Source organism: Pinus tabuliformis, chromosome 1_1, assembly GCF_031772625.1.
Source record: "Pinus tabuliformis cultivar Carrire ecotype Pingquan chromosome 1_1, CPIR1, whole genome shotgun sequence".
Classification (NCBI taxonomy): Eukaryota; Viridiplantae; Streptophyta; class Pinopsida; order Pinales; family Pinaceae; genus Pinus; species Pinus tabuliformis.
This window is the reverse complement of record NC_142297.1, coordinates 200255423-200270125: the sequence shown is the minus strand read 5'-3', so window position 1 is coordinate 200270125 and position 14703 is coordinate 200255423. Positions and strand designations below refer to the sequence as shown.

Below are 14703 nucleotides of genomic sequence, written 5' to 3'. Positions count from 1 at the left end.
AATCTGTGCTGAACCACACATCTGATCGATAATTATAGAACAAATCATGAAAATATGCAAGTGCTACAAATCCTTCTCTAAACCCAGTTTTATCAGGATCCTAAAAAATTCTGCGTAGTTGTTCAATTTTGCCCCCAATCCTGCATTGTACTTCCACCGATGCTGAGGAGAAATAAGCAAAAGACTACCCTGCAATACAGAAGTTTTGTGGACCTTGCCTGACCCCATCTAGAAAAACCCACAAACGAGTTCTATCTATTAGCTGGTATTCAATCACACATGGAGTCTTCAGAATCTCTGGCATTCTACAGAATGGAAACATAGCTTGAATCCGAGAGATGACTTGAAAGGTAGGAACATCTTTATCTTCAAAAATATGGGCATTGTGGGACAACCAAATGACCCAGAGCACTATGCTTGGCAGGGGTTTAAACTCCTTAAGCTCCTTTTTGTCAAACTATGCAAGCGAACTTTCCTCCCTTGAATCCCCCTTCCAAATATTTGGCAGACCAGTCAGCTGTTCAACCTTCTTCCATAGTTGCTACGCATATGATCACTTAACCACCAAATGTGCTATATTCTCATCCTCCCTCATTCATCCAACTTTACTCTCTTTTTCTATGGACTAAAGGGGATTTTAAAGAGGAGCGGCAACAGAAGCAGAAGAGATTTTGAAGACATGAAGCACAGTAGGATAGGGATTTCTAAGGGATCTAAGTCTACAATATTGATGAGATTGAAGTTGCAGACATTATATCCTGCTTCCACCATTACTGGAGACTGTTTCTTCAAGTGGGGCAAAGAGCAGGTGAGACATCATTTGGAGAGACGAGAGCAGTGCCACCCATGACTCCAAACTGAGCCCACTTGATATCTCTGCCAATGAAATGATTATGAGCTTGAACAGGGTGCCATGGTTATATCTTCTCCCCCACCGCCAACCTGCTGCATGCCACTTAGCTCCCACACCTCAACCCAACTCAAAGGGAAGTGGTCTCTAATCTGTGAAATATAATGTAGGCCCCTGTTTTCTTTTTGGATGTTGTGTGTCATTGCCACTTTGTACATGTATCTCTATTTATACCTCTTTGTTTGTGGCTTGGTATTCATAAACATAGATGTACATATGTGTATGTGTCACTGTATTGGGTAGGATCTACCTTATTTTTAGGTCATGGGGAGGCAAACTATCCGGCTTTTTGTTATTCACTCTACTCATTTACTAGAAGAAAAGCGATTTGGACGATGTCGCTACGTCACAGGACTCCAATTGTAGCATATGTGCACTTTGTCTCTATCATTGCCGTTTTATTGTGTATATGTTAAGTCACATGACACAAGGACACGAGACATGGAGGACACGTAAATACGAGTATTCAATACAAAACGCAGCGACCTGGAAACAGGACATGGGGGACACGTTTTATATATATATATATATATATATATATATATATATATATGCCGAAATATAGTTTTTTATCCATATTAAATTGCAGGTTGTAGCTTATCTAATCAAATTAAAATATAATTACTTCTCAAAGTTCATAGTTCACTTTAAAAAAATAAATAGAATCAAAATTTACTGTTTAGAAATTAGAATGTGATATGCTTGGTCTTGATTCTTGAATATTCAATGTTCATTGTTCATGTACAACTTACAAGCACATAAGAAAATAACTAAAGTCTAATCCTATTGATTTCCTTTGCCCCCCTTGCGAGAAAATGCCACAGCTTTCCTTTTCTCTCTAGATGTAGATGCTGGTGCTGGTGGAGTTGGCAGTGGAGTTTGCTATGCTCTAGAAGCTGAAGAACTAGAAGTAGGAGCTATAGGAGCTAGACCACGTCCTCTACTGGTGGCAGGGGTAGCCCGGGCAGGTGGTGTCACCTGGCAACATTACAATCTTCCAATCTTGAAATCCTGAAAAACTGATAAGTCTGCTGCATTTTGAATGAAATCTAAAATTCTACTTTCTCCATATGAAATCCAATGAGGCCGGAACCACTCTCAAACATCCTGAGTCATTTCATGGTAATGTTAAAAATTTAAGTAAAAGGATGAAAATGAAGATTAAGGAGAATTGTCACTTTTACTTTAAGAATTTAACATTACCATGAATAGCATATCAATACTAGGGCCTAGACTTGATCATTAAGCTGCCCCACTCAAAAATTATTTGTTTCTTTCAAAAAAATTGCAGCTTATGCAGGCAACGTTTTCTATCAACGGAATACGCGTTCTCCAGATGCAGGACATGATGAAAACCGATGAATACCTTTTACATTTTACAGGACACGATGAAAAACGTTTTCGACACGTTTCAGGGCCGTTTTCGTGTCCGACACGTAAAATACGAGACACGGGACCTTGGAGGACGTGTCCTGCGACTTAGTGTATATGTATCCATGCATTTACCATTTCCCCTATGTGTGGTTATTTATTTTTGTATATACATATTTGTGTATATGCCAAAGTTACATTTATTAATATTGGTAATTTATTGTCGGGGGTCCAAAATTTAAATTATCGGTAATATTGGGAAAAATATTGGAAATTATCGAGAAACTTAAAAAAATACAAAAAAAATCATTTTTTTCAAATTTTTATTCTTTTGTGACACAACATCAAACAAACACATTGTGACACAAATATGAAAATAAAACTACAATATAAAATGTATAAGATGTCAAGTGGGTAATCAATCAATGATAGTATACACTAAAATATGATATTTGTCCTCAATCATAATTTCAGACAAGATAATAGTTTATACAAAATCACATTAAAACACAAATAAATGTATTTCATGAGATGATAATCATGAATCATCTAGATACTATAATGATAATCCGATAATAATAATGCACTAAAAAAGTGTGGCCAAGGATCAAGTTTCCCTGGCCCTTGAGAAGCTTGTGGTTCCAATGCAATCCTTAGTTCCTTCCTCTAATCTCTCTTTCTAGCAGTATCAAGAATTGAGTTCTTTGCAATGAGGACAATGTATGTGGTAGCTATAGGGAAAATATCCACTTCATGCTCTAAGATTTTGACAAAGTGGTATTTTAAGCGAGTGATTCCGCCAAACATTTCCATTCCACATAGCTTGAAACTCAGATTTGTTCTATTATCACGTTCGCATGGCTCACCATACTCCCACATTTAGTCAAATGGCTTTTCCGTTTTGTAGAGCTTTGATTAATTTTTTATGTTTTGGACCTACAACATAAAACAAATGTGAAACTTCAAAAAAAGGTAAGAAGAGGAAGACTCTAAATTTATAGTGTATACTAATATTCAAAACAAAGAAAATAAAAGAATATTTTTTTTACATACTTGGAAATATGGTTATGGTATACTAAAGTAAATCTCCACTCCAAAAATGCTCAATTGATGGCAAAGAATGTTGAAAAATGTGTAACTAGGTTCGGTCTTCATAAATATGAAATGTACTTTTGATTCTTGTATATTATAAAATGAAAGAAAAATTATTATTGTTATTTTTGAAGCATGGGTTTCATGCTCAAGGTCTTTTATTTTAGAGGTCAAGCACCCATTGAGTGCTTTTAGGATTTGTCCTAGGGTCAAGAAGTCAAAAGAGTCATTGTCATATAAGGAAGACCCCATTGGGCACATTGTAACTTGTAAAAATAATTATTTTTGTATTTTAAAGTGTCAAGATACCTTCCAAGACCAAGTCGGCCTGGCAGCTAAGAAGTCGACCTATTCTAGGGCATTTCGTCCACCTTGGAGGCCTATATATAGGAGGGAACTCGACCCCCTTAGGAAATCATTTAGCCTCATCATTCAAGCAAAGGAGAAGAAGAAGAAGGCCAACAAAGAAGGAAGAAGGATGAAGACACGTGTTTAGGTTATTTCTCTCTCTCTTTTCACACGTGCGAAGGAAAGAAGGCTAGGGTTTCGTTGCTGCTAGATCGAAGTTAAAGAAAGTGTAGAAAGAAGGTCGAAGGAATGCTCATTAGGTCATCCTCAAGCCCTAGAAGAAGGAGAAACTCAAGCAAAGGTCAAGAGAAGCCTTGGAAACCCTAAACCAGCTCACACGTGTGAAGGCAACAGTGGTTGGAGAGGTCAAAAATTTTTAGACTTGCAGTAGAGGCCGAATTCTGTAGCTGGGGGTCGAAGTTGAGTTGCTGGAAGATATTTGACTGGGTTTGACTTGGACAAAGGAAGCACATCATCAAGAAGGTTGAACTTGGTCTTGGAAGGGTATTGGTCTTGGTCTAGAGGTCTTTGGATTTGTCAATTGACGAATCTATAAGAAGAGAAGAGATTTGCAGGTTTTCCTCTCAAGTGGAGAGGTTTTAACCCTGGCTTGTAGCCTATATCCTGTGTTTTTGTGTATTGTTTATCTTCTTGTTTTGGTAGTTGTTTGATGATAAGAATAACATAATAATGAGAAGAAGCTAATAAGTAAGAAAAAGTAAAAAGATATCACAAACAATTATCAAGTATAAGAGAAATCATCCTAACTATTACCCTATAGATTTCTCAACACGGTATCAAAGCTAAGGTTGGCTAAGGGCATGATGAAGATCACTACTCCTTTGAAGAAGTCTCTACATAAGTGTTCTATGGTAGCAAGTCATCTCAAGAAAGGTATCAAGGCATTGTGGAATCTCTTGTTATCCATCAAGAATAATATGACCAAGACATCTACAAAGGACAAAGGATTATTCTCAACACTTACTGGCACATTTGAAGATGAGAATATTTGGGTAATCAATAGTGGAGCATCAAGACATATGACTGGTGAGCACAAGCAACTAAAGACCTTATCAAGAGGAAAATCCTCTTACTCTATTGAGCTTGGTGACAAAAAGAGTTATCTTGTAATAGGAATTGGATCAACCTCACTGGAGCTAGAGAATGGAGGAAATATTCATCTCAACAACATTCTATTTGTTCTAGGTTTGCAAAAGAATCTACTCTATATTTCATGTAGAAGATAAGGGAGATACAGTCGCTTTTATAAATGGAAAGGTTGTAGTATGGGATAAAAACTCTAGCATTGAAAATGCAAAGATGATTGGGATTCGTGAAGGAAGACTCTATAGATTGTTGACTCCTCTCTCTCAAGCTTTGGTTCACATTGAAGTAAGTCCATGTGAACTTTGGCATAGAAGGTTTAGTCACCTTCACTACAAAATCTTACCAACTCTAAATTCAATGGTAAATGGCATCCCTGAACTCAAGGAGGATCATGAAGGAGTATGCAAGGGATGTGCATTGGGTAAAAATGTCAAGAGACCATTTGGAAGCAGTGCTTCAAGGTCAAAAGAAATTCTGGATCTCATTCATTATGATGTTTGTGGTCCTATGTCTACTAAGTCTCTTGGAGGTCATCTATATTATGTGACATTCATTGATGACCATTCAAGGAAAACTTGGGTTTATTTGCTAAAATCCAAGGATGAAGTATTCATCAAATTTCAAGAATTCAAAGCTGAAGTGGAGAACCTTACAGAAAGATGAATCAAGATTCTAAGGTCCGACAATGGAGGGGAATACACTGCAAAGGAAATCATAGCTTTCTGTAAGGAGGATGGGATTAAGGGGGAGTTGATAGTCCCATATAATCCCAAATAAAATGGAGTTGCAAAATGAAAGAATCGATCTATTGAAGAAAGTGTAAGAGCCATGTTACATGATCACAATTTGCCAAAATTTCTATGGGGTGAAGCAACAAATACTACTGTATAAATTCAAAATTGAAGTCCTCACAGATCATTAGACAACATGACTTCTAAAGAAGCATTCACTAGGAAGAAACAATGCGTGGACCATCTCCGAATATTTGGCTGTCTTGTTTATATTCACATATCGAAGGAGAAGAGAAAGAAGTTGGATCCTACAAGCATGAAGGGTACATTTGTTGGCTATAGCAATACTTCAAAGGCATATAGGATCTACATAAACGAAGGACACCGAATAGAAGTTAGTCGAGATGTGATATTTGATGAAAGTATTGCATTTAAGAAATCAAAAGACCTCCCGATGGACTCTGATGACAAAGAACTTCCAATATTTGAAGAAGAATGTATCAGGGAGGAAGAAGATTCAAATCATGAAGATGAAGGTCCCAGTGAACCCGTGCAACCTGTGGTCATCCCTGAAAATAGAAAGAGACCTAATTGGTTGAAATCTACTCTTTTAGATGCAGAGGGACATGGAGCAGCCAAAGGCACATTCAGGGAAAGCAAGAAGCCCAAAAGATATTCTGGGTATGCAGCCTATATGACGAAGCTAATAGAAGCATAACCATCCACCTTTGAAGAGTTTGTTAATATTTTGGGTATGCAACGTATATGACAAAGCTAATAGAAGTAGAACCATCCACCTTTGAAGAGGCTATCAAACATCAAGAATGGAAAGATGCCATGAATGAAGAGTATCAATCGATAATGAAAAATGGAGTTTGGGAGATTGTACCTAGGTCTGAAGACAAATTTGTGGTAACTTCCAAGTGACTCTATAAGATTAAGCATGCAACAAATGGAAGTATTAGTAAATATAAGGCAAGTTTTGTGGCTAGGGGCTTCTCTCAACAGGAAGGCATCAATTATGAAGAGACATTTGCACCAACATCAAGGTATACAACTATACGTTCATTGGTCTCTTTGGCAACATCGATGGGATGGAGCATCCATCTAATGGATGTCAAGACTGCATTCCTGAATAACACTATTGATGAAGAAGTCTATATAGAGCAACCCTTGGGATTTGGAGTCAGCAATAGAGGCTTATGTTTGCAACTTAAAGAATGCATTGTTTGGCCTTAAGCAGGCATCGAGGGCATGGTATGCAAGGATGGATGCATACCTACAAAGATTGGGCATCTCAAGGAGTTTTTCTGATCCGAATCTCTATATCAAGGTTGTGAAGGATGAGCTCGTAATCATTCTTTTGTATGTGGATGATCTTATCATGACAAGTGTGGAAGGTCGTATTCAAGAGTGCAAGAAGCAATTGGCAACAGAATTCGACATGAAAGATCTAGGGTTGATGCACTATTATTTGGGACTGGAAGTTTGGCAGGGACTTGATGAGATTTATTTAGGTCAAGGAAAGTATGTGATTGAGATGTTGAAGAGGTTTGACATGATGGATTGCAAACCTATGACAACTCCCATGATCACAAACTTGAAGAGGCTAAGAAGTTTCGAATCAAGCCTAGTGGATCTGACCAGGTATAGACAATTGATTGGCTCACTAATGTACTTGGTAAATACTCAACTAGACATTTGTTTTGCAATGAATGTTCTCAGTTAGTTCCAGGTAGAGCCCAAGCATGATCATTGGATAGCAACCAAGCATATACTGAGATATCTGTAAGGAACAATCCACTATTGCCTGAAGTATGATAAGAGGAATGATGTCCACTTGATTGGATATACAAATTCTGATTGGGGAGGTAGTGAAAAGGATGGAAGAAGCACCATTGGAGGATGTTTTAGTTTGGGACCCTCCATGGTATCATGGATGAACAGAAAGCAAGAATCAATTGCTTTGAGTAGTGCTAAGGTTGAATATATTGCAGCGTGTGAAGTAAGCAGAGAAGCTATCTGGTTGAGGAAGCTGCTATCTGACTTGTTTGAAGGACCTATGAACCCTACGGTGATACATTGTGACAACACCAGATGTATAAGGTTGTCTGAAGACCCAATGTTTCATGGAAAGACAAAACACATAAATAACAAGTATCACTACATTTGAAAGCTGGTGCAGGATGGAGTGTTGCAGCTACGGTATATCTCCACTGATGAATAGGTAGCTAACATCTTGACAAAATATCTTCCTAACAAGAAGCTTGTGTACTTGAGAGACAAGCTTGGTTTGGTTGATATATCCTCCCTAGTTGAGAGGGAGAGATAGACACATCATTCTTGTCTTCACTTTGTGAAGAAAGAATGGAGGATTGGGTAAGCATCTAGCATCTGACACTCTTTGAGGATGAGGTAGGGCATCCAAGATAAGAGTGGTCGTAGAGGAAATTCCTTGAGGATGTGGTATTCCAAGATAGGAATTGTCCTAGAAGGACATACCCTGTGAACACCTGGGTGGGGTATGTGCCTTGAGAGACGATGATGGTGTTTATCAGTCATTTGTCTCACCAACATTGTGCTCTGATCTTGTGGAGAGATAGAGTTGTTAGTCAAGGCCTTTCTATGTGACAATGTTGGATGATTTGATGCAAAGAGATGGCTTACCAATTTGACTCTTCTTATGAGATCTCTTCAGATTGAGAATGTCCATGTACCATTTATGAATACCTCCCTAGTTAAGAGGGAGTGTTGAAAAATGTGTAACTAGATTCGGTCTTCATAAATATAAAATGTACTTTTGATTCTTGTATATTGTAAAATGAAAGAAAAAATATTATTGTTATTTTTGAAGCATGGATTTCATGCTCAAGGTCTTTTATTTTAGAGGTCAAGTACCTATTGAGGGCTTCTAGGACTTATCCTAGGGTCAAGAAGTCAAAAGAGTCATTCTCATAAGTTGAAGGTCCCATTGGGCACATTGTAACTTGTAAAAAAATTATTTTTGTATTTTAAAGTGTCAAGATACCTTCCAAGACCAAGTTGGCCTGGCAGCTAAGAAGTCAGCCTATTCTAGGGCATTTCATCCACCTTGGAGGCCTATATATAGGAGGGAACTTGACCTCCTTAGGACATCATTCATCCTCTCATCATTCAAGTGAAGGAGAAGAAGAAGAAGGCCAACAAAGAAGGAAGAAGGACGAAGACAAGTGTTTGGGTTATTTCTCTCTCTTTTCACACGTGCGAAGGAAAGAAGGCTAGGGTTTTGCTACTGCAAGATCGAATTTGAAGAAAGTGTAGAAAGAAGGTCGAAGGAAGGCTCATTAGGTCATCCTCAAGCCCTAGAAGGAGAAACTCAAGCGAAGGTCAAGAGAAGCCTTGGAAACCCTAAATCAGCTCACATGTGCGAAGGCAACAGTCACTGGAGGGGCCAAAAATTTTAGACCTGCAGTAGAGGCCGAAATTCTGTAGCTGGGGGTTGAAGTTGTGCTGCTAGAAGAGATTTGACTGGGTTTGACTTGGACAAAGTAAGCACATCATCAAGAAGGTTGGAGTTGGTCTTCGAAGGGTATTGGTCTTGGTCTAGAGGTCTTGGAATTCGACGATTCGTCAATTGAAGAATCTATAAGAAGAGAAGAGATTTGCGGGTTTTCCTCTAAAGTGGAGAGGTTTTGGACCTAGCTTGCAGCCTATATCCTGTGTTTTTGTGTATTGTTGATCTTCTTGTTTTGGTAGCTATTTGATGATAAAAATACCATAATAATAAGAGAAGAAGCAAATAAGTAAGAAAAAGTAAAAAGATATCACAAACAGTTATCAAGTATAAGAGAAATCATCCTAATTATTGCCCTATAGATTTCTCAACAAAGAAAACTATGGATTTTCCCTTGTTTGCTTGGTGAAAAATGGTCACAAGGATCACACAACCCTCAAAGCTCAATCTTAACACAAGAAAGAAAGAAAATGACCCCCAAAACTGGAACTTTATAATGCCTTTTCCAGCAGCAGGGCAATAATTTCCTTTTGACTCGCGATAATTGGGCAAATTATCACAATAATTTCGATTGGGCAAATTATCGTGACAATATCGGGGAGTGTGGTTTTGGTGATAATACGGCGGTAGTTCCAATATTACCGTGATATGTGCAAAACTGATATATACATCGTCATTTGTGACTGTGTATACATGCAAATATGTGTGTTGTATGTTTGTCTGCCTTTGCCCTTGTGTATATGACATATGTATCTCTTTGTAGGTGTGTGTGATTGTTTTGAGAATGTGTGTGCATATGCATGAATAAATATGCACACACATATCTACAGACATTGTTTATGTGCATTCTGTTATTGTATGAGTATATATGCATTGCTTCAGATGTGGGTATGTGTGTATCTTGGCAAATATGTGTGTGCATGTATATATGTATATGTATTATGGATAAATGTTTATGTATATATCTTTGTGCTGGTGCATATGCATGTATATTTGCACTTGTCTGTGACTGCATACCTAGGTATAATTGTTCATGCAGATAGGCATATGGATGTGTGTGGGTATAGATGATGTTCGTGCCTTGATGGTAGGGAAAAACTCTTTATAGGGGACTGAAAATTCAACATTCTGTCCAATGCAGACGCAAAACTGAGGGAGACGTTGGATGAACTGTCGTTAGAAAATGCAAAATTAACAAGGTTGGATTTTTTTATTCACTTATATATTTGATCTATTGCCAGTTCTTCCTAGATTGTGTCATTACTGGGTTCCACGAAATTGGAATGTTCCCATGTGTTGTTTATCTGGTTTTTCCCAAAGCAGATGTTCACAAGTTTTGTGTTTGGAACAGGGGTAGAGCAGATGAGCAAAATAAATCAAGACTCAAAAGATTACAGTGTTTATATGAAATCACAGGTACATATCCCATCTGGGTTTTTGATTATCTTATTTACACCCTCTTATATTTGCAAGTAGGAGACATGGGTAATTGTTTTATTGAAAAATAGTTCTGGTTGAGTTTAGCAGTTGGCATTATGCCTTGAGCAAAGGCAAGAGCAAAACATTCCTTAAATATCTTGGCCATCATCATCTCATTCAAGCACCAGACACAAAACAGAAACAGCTGCCTCATGTGGTAGTTTTCAAAGAAGCGACGAGCATGAGCATTTTGAAAAATGTTCTGGTAGGTCAGCTTTAATCGTGACATATGACTAGCCACAGAGGCTTGGAAGGCCAACGCATCCTTGTTCCTCTGAGTTATCATTTGGGTTTGAGAAGGATGGTGCTATGGCTACGAAGAATACTCACTGTTCAGGTTTTCTTGATCTGAACGCTCTGGAAAAAGCTTTGTTTGGCACTAACATTTCAAATGATCTTCATGACCAAATGCCAAAGTCAAAGAACAAAGCTGCAGCTGCTACAGAGGTGAGGCATAGGATAAAGATCAAAAGAGGCAAATATCCCCAGTTAAGGTGGATTACATTTCTTTAAATGCTTCATTTTATAAATGTTGCAGCCATGCTAGTTACATGATTTAGCTATTGGCTTAGAAAATGAGGATATTTGTTCACTTTTCTGTGCCTGTCAAAGTATTCTAAAGTGTATCATTCTTTGGATCCATGTAAGCTCAATTTTGTGTTATTTCTATATCCATCAATCTAAGTTTCATTGAGGGATTCACTTCGGTTTTTAGAAGCTTCTCTCATGATAGTCCTGACTCTCAAGTGGATTCTAACATAAATGCAAGATATGAGGGCTGATTTGCTCAAATCTCTTGGTTTAAATGCCAAACACCAATGCAATGAATCTCTTGGTTTAAATGCCAAACACCAATGCAATGAATCTCTTGGTTTAGATGTTAAAGACAATGCAGTGTTAAAGGCTTTTGTATCTATATCTAATAAGGAAACTGGGTTGATAATGAAGAAAAAGGAAACTGTGTTGATAATGAAAAAATAGATATGAAATAACCAGCGTATAGAGAATCAACCCAAATCTTTTGGTTTAAATGCCAAAGACGATGTAATGGGAATGGCTTTGTATCTATATCTAATAGGTAAACTGGGTTGATATTGGAAAGATAGATATGAAATACCGAAATGCAGAGGGAAGATTGGTGCTTTGCATTATAGAAATTCTAGAATTAGCACTTTGCATCAGAAGGAATCTAATAGAAATTCTACGCTACAGTTATATGGGCAGACAGAAAGACCCACTATATGTCTTTGGTCTATGTAATTACCAGCTCTGTATATAGCTTATTAGCTGGGCCTATCTAGCTACCACAGTAGTTTGACTTGCTGAAACGCAGGCAAAACTCAATTTTATCATTTGCAATACAACTAATTATAATATTTGTAATACATTTGAATTCTTTCAGATGAGCAAGAAACCATTTGGCAGGTTTTGGAGGCTTTTTGAAAAAAACAGTAAACTTCTTGGAAAGTATTTAACAAGTTTTCTCATAATTTTTTATCTATGGTGATGGTTAAAGTGTCTACTCAAAATATTGGATGTTTCAAAACACACAATTCAATCTCCAAAGATTTGAAACACCAATTTTTTTTTGTTGAGTGTAAATGCTACAACAGAGGAAATTCAGGTAAATTTATTTTGTATCTGACAGGTTCTGGCAGACGGTGGCTGGACTCCGTCAGGCAACCTGCCTCCACATTGTAAGACCGGGGTTTCCAACCAGGGATTTTTCACGAACTTAGGGTTTGACACCGTGATCGCGGTTGGAGGTTGGCTGGCGTGGTTGATCCTGAGATCCAATTGAAAATGTAGCATTCTGCATTCATCTCTACCCGACGTGCCTGTTCGATGCACAGAGAAGTCAATTGGCTGCTAGGTTGCTCGACCCACAGAGAAATGACTCTGCCAGGTAATTGAGATTTGGATGACCTGTGTCATTAGCACCCAATGATGGACACAATGTAATTAGAAATTGCCTAGGTAGGTTGCTAAGTATTGGCAGAGTTAAAGAGCCTTGGTACAGTCCATTATCTTAGCTGCAAGAGATTCGGCGAGGGGGTCGAGGGTTGTGGACAGAGGTTGGCCACGACCACTTATTCTTGGTTTGGGTTTCAAGAACCCATTTCTAATGAGGTGAAAATTCGATGAGGATAATGATTTCAAAGGCGTTGCTTATTCTTTAAATGAGAGTCAAGATTAAGACGAGCCAAACTATGCCTTTGAAGACATTGTTTTCATCTAATCTCTACCTCATTAGATTTGTTAATGAAATCCAAACCAAGAACAAGTAGTCGTGGCTAACTTCTGTCCACTACCCTCGACTTCCTTGTCGAATTACTTCGAGCCAAAAAAAAATGTAGTGAACCAAAGCCCTTTAAAGGTGCAAATCATTTGCAGTGTAACTAAGTTGTTTCTGATTGCATCGATTTGCAGTGGTCTTACCCATGTTATGTGCTAATCGCTCGATATCATCCAAAATCCAATGACCTGAAAACTAAGTCACTTCTTCATGGATCGAGTAGTGACATTTGGTAGAACTCAATGTAGACTGCTACATTTTCAATTAAAATCCAAGATCAACTGCAGTAGCCTCTAGCTATGGTCATGTTGTTGAACCATAAGTTCATGAAGAAATCCCTACTTGGAAACCATGGTCTCTAACTGCAACGCACAATATACAGACGCAGGTTGCCTATGGTGGGATATGGGAGAGGGTTTCTAGAGGGGTGAGCTAGGGCTTCCATCATCATCATCGAGATAAGTCTCTTTAAGGTTTAAGGGGCGAGGACATGGCAACATCACTGACAATGGAAGATAAGATGAGATAAGATAATTATATTTATGTCCAACTACTGACCACAAAGTAGGTCAAAGAGACGGTTGAGTACTGTGATGTCCATAGAATGCAGGAGAACCAAACGGTCTCCTATAAAAAAAATACATTGCACGAATATAAAAGGTACAATGCGGGAACATAAAAGATACAATGTATGGAATGCCTTGACGAAGAGAATCGGACCCATCTCTCATAACATCCGAGATTGACTGAAGAGCACTGAGAAACATTCCACAAAGTTTGTTGGTCTGATGAAGGGTTAGTGGGAGTTATAGACTGTCCACTAACTCATTGTTTGGGGGAGTTTGTGCATTGTTGAGGTCTGGAGGACCTAGTTCGTCTCTCAAGGACAGATTTGAGACGGTTTAGCTGCCGGGGTCTCGTGTGGCGGGGTGAGGTCCCACGGATCCTCACTGGTTTATAGTTTGGATATGAAACGATATCAATCATTCTCTTTGTGTCCCTGTCTAAAAGTAGTACCTTGAAAAATGTTGTGATCCTCTGTGTGGGGTTTGGTTTGATGGGATGTTGAAGAATATGCGTTCGAAACCTAAGGGCCTCCTGGATATATAGGGCCAAACATCTCTGATCGGGATACGTGAAAAAGTCTGTGAGGGTCTGAGAGTCTATGAACAAGCAATGAAACCTTCCTCTAATCTCGTAGTAGATAGGACATCCAAAAATAAAGTGCACCTCAGTCTCTACTTCTTGTAGATGACATACCTGACATATTTTGTTTGGCCTATCAATCTGGTGGTACCTAAAGTCTATGAGAACCTACTCTGAACTGATCTAGAGGAATGCGAAGAGCATGCATCTAGTGGTGAAACGTATATTGGGGTCGAATAATGAGTCTGTCTCTCAACTCCTAGAAGTGCTCAGCGTTGAAGGCCATCTTTGGGCGCAACCCTCCCAAAGGATTTACCCAGGGGACCTGGACAAACTACCTGTAGATGTCCTCCCTGATGATCTTGTTCAACTCTTGTCTAGTAGGTAGAAGGTGACCAGGAGCATCCAAGGAATATTAGAAAGGAGGGAGACGATCCAATTGAATGCTCACTGACTCTAAGAGATTTGAAACTCTTGTAAACCAACATCTAGCCTGACCCGAGGGAGTAGAACGAGCAATATTCTCAGAAGAGCAATATGCCAAGTAAGGGTAACGGTCCCTACTCTTTATCAAGTCTGCAAATCCTCGGACACGATGCAGGAATGAGACCAAACTGAAGACTGTCTCAAGCCAAAATGGTTGAGCTCCAAACTCTACAAGGATGATGTGTTGAGGTATTGTATGTTTGCATCTAATGATGCTGCGGAGAAGAAGAGTCTGAACTCTCTC

At 38.6% G+C, this 14703-nt stretch overlaps 1 protein-coding gene across 2 annotated transcripts in view; it reads left to right on the top strand.

Moving 5' to 3' along the window:
• The window catches only part of LOC149212213 (uncharacterized), a 34124-nt gene extending 23867 nt beyond the window's left edge, over nucleotides 1–10257 (top strand). Inside the window, exon 6 of one of the 2 annotated variants that reach the window (XR_016250759.1) lies at nucleotides 10194–10257. The gene's annotated coding sequence lies outside the window, so the exon portion shown is untranslated. The remainder of the gene's footprint in view (nucleotides 1–10193) is intronic. The other variant, XR_016250758.1, reaches the window with a different exon arrangement.
• The last annotated feature ends 4446 nt before the right edge of the window (nucleotides 10258–14703 follow it).